This window comes from Apium graveolens, unplaced genomic scaffold, assembly GCF_009905375.1.
Source record: "Apium graveolens cultivar Ventura unplaced genomic scaffold, ASM990537v1 ctg8359, whole genome shotgun sequence".
Taxonomy (NCBI): Eukaryota; Viridiplantae; Streptophyta; class Magnoliopsida; order Apiales; family Apiaceae; genus Apium; species Apium graveolens.
In genome coordinates this window covers 40491-51142 of record NW_027421114.1, presented here as the reverse complement: position 1 = coordinate 51142, position 10652 = coordinate 40491, and the positions used below count along the sequence as shown (strand labels likewise).

The window sequence follows — 10652 nt, the reverse complement described above, 5'->3', positions numbered from 1 at the left end:
TTGGGGAATTTATCTCCTTGGTGGATAAGAGGGTAAGCCAAGGCTATACCTATACCTAAATTCAAGTGAGACATGTAATAATCGGAAATACCTAAAATCGTCCTTGCACGTGTTATATTCACAGAGTCTATTTACTCATCAAGAATCATGTATCTGGAAATTCCTACCATTCATTAGAGTTTACATTACCTATTTATGGCACCTTAGTGTGTGTATAAATGTCTAATAACATTTAATTGTGTTGTTTACAGGGGATGTATTATTAGGAAACCAGCCGGACAGACCAGTTCACTTGGGAGTACTGCAAGAATGGTTTGGCATCCACTGGTGGAACACTCGAGCTTTCGCTCTTTTGTTCACTCTAAAATTCAAGTGAGACATGTAATAATGGGAAATACCTAAAATCCCAATAACATATGTAGGCCTTGGTTCATTGTGACTAGGCCTTATTGTTTGGTATTTTCAGACCGAGTTGGAGTCATAGTTAGATTTGGAGTCGATTCGGGAGTTTTTGTATTAAACTTGGATTAAATAAAATTAAATTAAAAATATGATATTTTTATAACCATACAAATTAATGAGCATGTTCAATTTTTAATTAAATTAATTTAATATCTAAATAATTAAAACAATAAAATTAGTTGTTGACCTCTAATTGAAGATGAAACAAAATTGAGTAATGAATTCATTGCTAAACTCTATTTCAATACGTCATTTTTATGTTAAGATTTTAGCGACACCAATGATTTAACCAATGTAAAAGTTTTACTTAATTCATTTCAGTTAATACTTTTTTCAGTTGGTAGTTCTACTCAAAATTTTGTTGTAATACAACCTCTATTTTTTATATAACGCTTTAATTTTTGCACATATTTCAATCCGCTTATTTAGAAATATAATTTTTTAAATTGTTTTTGTGAATTAAAATACTTATCTATTTTTATTCACAGAAAGAAAATTGTGCAAATAAACTTTATCTGCCTAGTTAAAAAACATGAAATGTGTGTAAAAGTTAAAGCGTCATATAAAAAGGGCGTAATGATTTAGCTCAATGCCAGTTATCATGTGAAAATTCCTTAGTATAAAAAACTAATAAGTTTACATAAGTTCATAAAGAGTTTTTTACAGTTAAGCATCGTGCGTGCATGAGTTCGTCACTATGTGAGTTATCATCAAGAAGCACTTAAATTTTACTTTATTGTATTTGACTGGTTAACTACATATCACAACCGGCGTTTCTTCAACACTTTACATCCTCCGCTCTTCTATTTTTTAAGTATGCAATACAACATTTTACATTCATTCAATCAATTATACAAACATGAGCAAGTTAGCTAGGCTACAGCTAATTTGTAATCCGCATCCTTCAGAGTTTCTGGATTGATTGTTTTCTCTATTGTATCAAGTTACACATGGACGGATTTAAGGTGGGCATGGGTGGCCATAGTCCCCTCAAAACCTCTTCATGAGCTTACAATGTTCCAAATTATGTATAAAAATTGATTAGATAGTGTATTTCGTCCTCCCATAAATTTATGATCCCCATATAAATTCACAAATCTTGGAGCATCTCCAACAATGGATTGCCAAAATAGTTGTTAACCTTGTCAAATCATCATGGATATTAATATTTTATTTTCACTCAATTTCATATTAACTTGGCAACATTGTACTCCAATAGTTAGTAACATTTGTAGTCCCTAAATTAAATTATAAATAACTCAAAAACTAAAAAAAGTATTATTAATATACACATTTTACTTATATATATAGGATCTTACTCCAGAGAACCTGTTTTTTGTGAATATGAGATTCAATCATAACGACTGATTCTTATATATTATTTAATACTTTACCACATTAATTTTTTAATATTTAAATATTTTATCACCCTATTCTTTCAATTCCACCACTGCCGCCTCCAACCACCGCCGACCTCCATTTCAGGCGACCAACATTTCCGGCGACCACCAATAATCATCACCGTCAAATATAATATCACTTACGACCAGAGAATGAAAAATCACCAAAATAAGAAATCACCATCATAATAGCAGAAATCACTCTATCTGACCACCGGTAAACAGAAAATCCGTCGGAGAAAAAAATCACCACAATTGATCACTTCCTCTACCCACCAGATCCGGCCACTAACTCCATCATTAACTCCAATCACCAATATCATTACCAAAACCACCAAATTTAATTAAAGAACACCACATTTAAAAAAAAATTATCACAATATCACTACCACGAGCATATATACAAACCACCAATTACATAAGAATCGCCAAATACAAGCCAAAATCACCACAATTAAATTAAAATGACTAATACACAACAAAGAAAATGCAATTTTGTGATAAATTATATCCGTACATGATAAAAGGCTAGTGGAATTTTTGTGATCAAAATATAAATCGGAGGCTATGTATATCTTTGTAGTCGTTAATTTTTAAGTGAAAGACGTCGGCGGCGATGAGGATGGAGCTGGAGGTAGGGGATGAAGATGGAGAGAGAGAGGAGGGGAGGGGGAAGGTGAGAGAAGAGATGAAAGTCCGAAAATGAGTGATGGAGCGGCGACGGCATCGGGTGGTAGGTGGAGAGAGAGAGAGAGAGCAAAGGTTGGGGTTGTGTTGATGAGAGGGACTGATAAAGAAATTTTTGGGTTGGAACAATAATTGTGTGGTGGGGATTAAAAGAAATTTATAAAAAATTTAAAATAGAGGGCTGAGATAGTTCTCATATCTCACGTTTCTCATTTGACAACTCCCTATATATATATATATATAGGGAATTGCTCAAATGAGAACCTCTATTTTGGTGAGATATGAGATCTAATCTCGGCCCTTAATTTTTATTAATTTTTTATAATCTAAACCACACATTTCTTATCCCTTCTTCCTTCCTGCCAATTTCATCTCCTCCGTTTCTCTCACCTCTCACCTGCCACAAATCATTCACACACACTTATATACATACATAATATATCCACCTTCTACACTCTCTCTCTCCACCGCCCCCACCCTCCGCCACCCGCCGTCGCAGCCGCCTCATCAAACTTCCACCATTTCTTTTCACCTCCGCCACCACCATCCACCATTGCCGCCTGACCTCCTCTACATCTTTTACAATACACATCACATACCTCTTTTTAAACTCCAACTCATCAACTCTCTACACTGCTTGTTTTCTTTCCCACCGGAACATTCACCGTCGATGCCAGAATCTCAATCCTTAACACCCATTCAGTTTCAAAATCACTGATGACGGAGATTACATGGCATTCCTCTATACCCCATTGTAAAAAATTCGTTCAACCTGTACATATTTAATTTATCACAACTTTTGTTTTTGTGTTATGCAAACATCTCTGTAGTTTTAATAGTTTAATTAGGTTTGTGATGATTGTTGGGATTGATTGAGGTGTCTAATGATTTTTCGGTTGTGTGATTCGATTGTGGTGCTTATAGTTTATTGTTGGTGATTTAAATTTAATATGGTGTCGGAGTTTATGAAAGGAGTGGTAGCGGATCTGGTGGGACATAAACGTGTCAGATGTGGTATTTTAGGTTGTCGAAGGCGATGTTTATATTCTGGATTGATTTTCAATTTTTAGGTGGTGAGTTTTTTTTTCCGGAGGGTGATTTTTGATTTGGACATGGTGATTTTGTATTTGCGATGGTGATTTCCGGTGGCTGCCGGGTGGTGGTGGTGGCAGGTGCGGTTAGCAGGCGTGGCGCGCCTCGGCACGGTGGTGCCGAAATGGTGGTTGGAGGTAGTGGTAAGCAAAAGAAGATATGGAAGAGGTGATAGTTAGAGATGATGAAATAAAAAGGAGGTGATAATTAGATCTAGTAATTTTTGTGATGATATTGGTGATCATAGTCGATGAACGGAGTTGGTGGCCGGATCTGGTGGATAAAAGTGGTGACCAGTGTGATGATTTTTTTTCTCCGATGTTGATTTTGTTATTTACAGGTGCCCGGAGGGGTGATTTTTATGTTTCCGACGGTGATCTCTTATTTTGACAGCGGTGATTATATGTTTGACAGTGGTGATTTTCTGGAGGTCGCCGGAGGTAGTGGTTGCCGGAAATGGTGATGTCCGACGATTGGAGGCGGCGGTGGTTGGCTAGTTTAGAAAGAAGATGGGGGATGTGATAGTTGGTGAAGATGATGTTGAGATTTAAAATGAGTGGTGTAGATTAAAAGTAGTTTTAAATTTTGTGTGGTGTAAATTAGATCTCATATCTCATTTTAAAATGAGTTCTCATTTGAGTAAGACCCTATATATATATATATATAATTGGAACAATGTAAGCTCGTGGGGAGGTTTTGAGGGGACCATGGCCACCCCATTCCCCCTAAAATTCCGTCCCTGTGTAGTTTTATACAATAGAGACAATGATCAATTCGGGAACTGTGAAGGATGCTGAGTACAGGCTAGCTGAGCTAACTTGCCCATGTTTATATAATTGAATGGATGTAAAAAAATGTTTGTATTGGATACTTAAAATGCAGAAGAACTGAAGATGTAGAATGTTAAAAAATAGTAAAATTGCAAGTAAATTTGAACTCAAGTAATTTTATACATTGGAGGGCTTTTTGATGGATAACTCACCCAAATGCATGTAAACTTTTTATATTTTTACGGTTAAGAATTTTCACTTGGTAAACGCAATTGAGCTAAAGTATATTGTACTCATCAATCAAAATTTTCAAAACGACCAACTTAAAAAAATATTTCGTCAAATATAATAAAGTATTTAGTATTTACTGATCAGAAGTCCATGTCAGCTACATTCTCCACATCATCCACTCACCATTCTCCTGGATCACTCATCCATCCTCTTGTCTTGCCTTTGGACCGATTAGGACCACCTTCATTTCTGGTATCCTTATAATTTTTGTTTTATCCTTGTTGTTGGAAAATTTCTGTCTTGGTGCTTATCATAAACTTTGTTCAACCTATTGAGACATGAATGAAATGTTAATAGAGATGTGCTTATTTTTGTTCAACACTTGTGGTCTTGTCCGCATTTCTTAGATTTTGTCTATTAATCATCATGGTAAAAGAGCTACTAATGCAGCACATTTCCTAAGTTTCTTTTGAGTTTTTTTAGTGCACTTTTTGCTTCTTTTTCATTCCTTGAAAGTATGAAGATGGAGAGAGAGAGGAGGGGGAAGGAGAGAGATATAAAAGTCCGGCGATGAGTGATGGAGCGGCAGCGGCGTCAGGTGGTGGTGGTGGTGGAGGTGGAGGTGGAGAGAGAGTGCACGGGTTGGGGTGGTGTCGATGAGAGGGAGGGATAAAAAAACTGTTGGATTGGAGCAATAATTGTGTGGTAAGGATTAAAAAAAATTATAAAAAAATTAAAATAAAGGACTGAGATTAGATCTCATATCTCAATATAATTAGGCATCTCATTTGAGTAACTATATATATATATAGATTAGATAATTTGATGTGCCCCGGATATATTCACAAACCTTACACATTTTGAGGTTTTATACACATAAATTCACAGTATGGTTCTTGCGAATCCATAATGTCTCAAAAAAATTTGGCTTCAAAAGTCATGTTCTATATTTTGGCCTTCCAAAAAAAAATTCTGGTTCCGGCCCTTAGCTACACTGGTGGAAGTCGCCGCCTGCAGGTTGGGCAATCCATCTTTATATCCATCCACTTAAGTAAGCAATGTGAATGGAAGACATGTTCACATGGCGTTACCTGTACATATAGGTTCGGACAACGTTAGTTACATAGCCTTAAACTTCAAGCTGAAAGCTGTCCAAAAGTACCATGCAAAAATCTGGATGTTGAGTGAAATCAATGGGCGTCATGCAAATGACACAGTCACTGGCATGATTTACATCCTGATCCGGCCGTTATGGTAATTATATTTTAGTGGAAACATCTGCATGAGGATCTATGAAAGAAAAAGATCAAAGTTAGGATATGATTTTCATAATTTGATGAAAAAAATTGTGAAGCCAAGGTTTACAGAAGACAAAAGTTGCAAGCAACAATGAAAAAAAGCATTATACAGACAGGACTCGTGAATAAAGCAATTGATCTTTTCTGGAAACTGCTATTTATAATGATCAAGTGAACCAGCAACTAAATTGACACAATACTACACTCTAAAAAACATATCACGATTCCCTGCCTAAATGTTGAACAACATATTACGATTTACATCAAGGTTTTTTGAAAAACACAAGCGATTTAGAGTGATGTTTGATCACATCTATGTGAGAAATCCTAAGTATGAAATTGATTGTGCGGTTCCTCATTTATTTAAGAATCCTTTAAGCATTACAATTATTGCAGCTCCTTAGAATATTGGTTGGCACTCTCTTTACAACAATATACAGGGATTAGGCATTCTCTACCTTGATTTTATATAAAAATAACAGGGAAGAGTTACATAAACTAATTAACAAAATAGAGAAGGGTTGCACGAACTAATATATTGTGAAAAGTTACATCAAACATGCCAAAAAATGAAGAATCGACATCCAAGATAGTGCTGCAGTAAAAGAATATTTGCTTGCAACCCAGCAAAACCCACCAAATAGAGGCACCAACTCCTTTCAGGCTTAATGTGCATGAAGTTGCGGGGACATCCAAAGATATATAAAGGAATTGCAAGCCGAGTTACACTCATTCCAATAATGTAACTAGGCTGTAGTGGCTTTCTTGGGTCACGAAAAACATTTGTGGCAATCTGAGGTATCCAGTAGGAGTGCACAACCAGAGTAATAACTGGAAGGAATTTAGGGAACTCGTACGTGATCAGAATACCTCCCAGAAGGATACCACCTGAAAACGTAAACCATAAAGATGTGTGAGTGTGAAGTAGCACTACTTCCCTACTAAGAATAAATATCCATAACTTTTAGGTTAATATAATTGATACTAATGCTAATAAGTTGAAACATTTATTCCACAAAAAAGTTATACGCCATCAAATGTTTTTATCAGAAATCTTAATTTACAAGTACACAAATGCTTTTCTTTCAAATACAGAAGAAGAGGATAGCTTAGGATTGCAACTGTTCTGGAGCAGAACTGGCAACTGTATATATCCTCTCAAAAGATTCATGATTATGTTTTTCTGGTATACTATTATCTTCTGTTACTAGAATGAACCTTACATATACTGCCAAACACTACAACAGCACAACGTTGCACAAGCTCATGCAATAAAATGATCATAATCTTAGCATTTCATGTAGGAATGTCAGAACAGGTAATCCAAGTAACAAAGATACATGTTAAATTGGGGAAGCAATTCAAAATTTAAAATTAAAAAAAGGTATCATCCTATACAGAGTGGCCCGAGATTCAGGTATAAGTGCATTCATAGTGATAAATGTTCAATGTGAATCTCAAGTTATGAATTTCAAAGGTATGCATACAGGACAGAAATTCATTACAAACAGCTAAGCAAAAGTTTTACTCAGAGAAATAAATACAAAGAACTGAAAGTTCACGCCTCGCTTCCACAAAAAATCTCAACTCACAAAAAGAGAAGACAACAAACTTGAAGAATGCGGCAGTGGCAAATGCGTTATACAATTGTTCTGCATACATGAAGAAGTGACAATTATGGAGAACACAAGTAGTGAGAAATAGTTTTTTAAAATAATAAAATTTGGTCAATGCCAAAGACAGAGAATAAGTTTTATTCTAATTACCAACTGTGATTCCTGCAGTCAGATGTAAAAGACAAAGGTATGCATCCATGATAGGTTGTTGTCCAATTGTGAAACTTGAAACTTTGACAGCTCCCTGACAGTAGGATGGAATATCCGTCAGCTAGTATATAACAAAACTGCAGATATCCATAAAATAAGAACGGTACAAGTGTCTCAAAATAACAAAACTGTAGTAGCTGATCAGTGGCACAAATTGAGAATCCTGCAGAAGAAACAAATAGGATCAAGATGGAACCCTTACAGATTGCGTGTTGCTATGTTTCCTTTGCTGAATTAACAGGAGAACTTGAAGGAGAGAGATCTAATATATGGCAGACGGTTAAGGAAAATCAACCATTCTCAATCTATCAATACATAATGTTTTCCAGATCTCATTGATATAGTCCCAAGTTCTACAGCTTATCACGGTCCTGCTGCTGCATATGATATGCCAGTGTGCCACAAGTAACAGGGTAAATTACGTGAGAAGGAACCATACAATGGCAAATAACATTACTATTAATTTGTGATAACAATTACTGATATGAGATACTTTAATCAACAATTTACTATCAAGTATCATATGGCCAAAACAACATTCAATTCAAATTGTTATGATAATTACCGAGTAATATGGATTGGAGATATTGTAATCATCTTTGTATCCAGATTCTCCAGATTTTTCTCTGCAGTATAATTATACATATATCAGTACTGAACACACTATAAGATTTAAAACTGGAGTCACGGGTGCAAATCATATCAGTACGGGTAGGCTACTGCTCGAAGTAATCGTAAGGGCCATATATAATCCCCTTCTATTTTGATTGTTGCACCCCACACTTTATGTTCATCTTCAAACACCTTATAGAATATAACCATCCCCTACCGATCGAAAAATGGAAACTAAATATTGAGTTCTTTTTAAGGAGAAAAATGACAAAAACGAGCCACATCAAGATTAAATCAACAATAGCATAATACAAACATCCTAATTAGGCTAAACATGCAAGATGATAATGTAAACTGAAGTAAACAAGTATGTTGCCTACCCCATAGAAGAACACTATAAAACATTAAACAATTACAGATGAAATCACTAGGCAAAAACTTCTGCCACAAAAATCAAGCGAGGGAATAAGGACGAAAATCATAACAAGAAAAGCTTGACATCTAATCCAGTAAACAAAACACACAAAGTTTGTCAAACTGAATCACAAGGTATAGGAGTTGATGCAGGCTTTTACGGAAACTCAACATAAAGAGCCAAACAGCAGAGCAGTAATTAATAGTGATCAGAACACAAGAAGAAAAAAGGAAAGGCTCTTATATTTTCACTTAACAGGTGAGGCCCAAGTAAGGATCTAAATATTCTAACTTAAAGAACCTAAAGTTTTGTGCAATATATTCAAATCATAGTAGTCCTCGGTTCTGCCTTCCAATCAGCAGAAACCAATCCACTAGGCGATCTAGCCAATCATATTCAAAGCAACGTAGATTTGTTGAAGGTTTTCAGAAGTAACAATCCTTGTTGAAAGTGGTAGCTTGGTTTGCAAAGGTCAATAAGTCTGCTTCTCTATGGCAGATTCCTCCTAAAGGTTAAGAATGGAGTCATGGACGTTGAAATACAAAACCATCTCTATCTTGTAACACCATAAACCTGGCTTGATCTTGTAAAGAGAAACAGCAGGCTATTAACCGGGATCTCATATCAACCCCTTTTCGTTAAGAATAATTTTTATAGTCTGAAAGTTGACATTTTTCATTCTCACAATTCAAATAACTTAACTATTGATAATACTTCTTCAAGTGAATAGCATTCCAAGCATTTTTGATGGGTGTACCATCGAGCATAGACAGTCGGTAGGTTCCTGGCGCGACGAGCCCTGTTACTTGATAAGGTCCTTCCCATGGGGCTTTGAACTTTCTCGTGATGGTGGGTTGTGAAGCCGCCGACTCTCGAAGGACTAGATCCCCAACCAAAAACTGTTTAACTTTTACTTTCTTGTTGAAATAAGCTATTGTGCGCGCTTGCTGTTGGAGTACTGTCTTCGATGCCTCATCCCTAACTTCTTCCATAAGAACATTGTGAAGTTGGATTCCTTCTGGTGAGGCTTCAACATCAAAATACTCGACCCTTGATGAGTTAAGAAACATTTTGACGGGTAAAATTGCTTCCAAGCCAAAAGCCATCTTAAAAGGGGATATGTCCGTCGCACTTCTAGGGGTCATTTTGTAAGACCAGGGCACATTCGGCAACTCATAGACCCACGGTCTTGGTAATTCATCGACCCTTTTCTTAAGTCCTTGTAAGATTATGCGTTAGACACTTCAACTTGTCTGTTAGCCTGGGGTTATGCCACCGAGGATTTGATGTGTTTAATCTTGATTTGTGAAAGTGTTTTGGTGAACTTTTCTCCTACAAATTGAGTTCCATTATCAGTTACCACAATTCTTGAGACCCCAAACCTGAATATAATGAACTCCATAAGAAACTCGATCATCTCCTTCTCTCGGATTTTGGCTAATGGTCTTGCCTCGATCCATTTTGTTACGTAGTCAACAGCCACTAAGATGTATTATGCCTGGTTTTTGGACTTCGGGAAGGGACCCACGATGTCTATACCTCATTGGTAGAAGAGATATGGGTTGACAACCTGGATCATTTCCACCGAGGGCTGATGAGATACCGCTCCATATATTATTCTATTGTTCTACGGTTCATGGAGTTACCGACTTAAAATTTGTGTGTTCTTTGTTGGAGAATGTTTTGTTTAGATTTTATACTTTATGAAAGGGAAAAAATCAAAAAAATAAGCCACCCCACCAAAGTAAAATTTTTTAAATCTTAATTTTTTAAATCTTAATGTGTACATAAAAGGTTTGGTTATTTTTGCTCCTACATATATATTAATAATTTTCTTTAACTTGTTTCATTTTTATTTT

General features: G+C 35.9%; 1 pseudogene; it reads right to left on the bottom strand.

Moving 5' to 3' along the window:
• Positions 1 to 5535: 5535 nt before the first annotated feature.
• On the bottom strand, positions 5536 to 9899 carry LOC141704873 (transmembrane E3 ubiquitin-protein ligase FLY1-like; annotated as a pseudogene).
• Between the last annotated feature and the right edge of the window lie 753 nt (positions 9900 to 10652).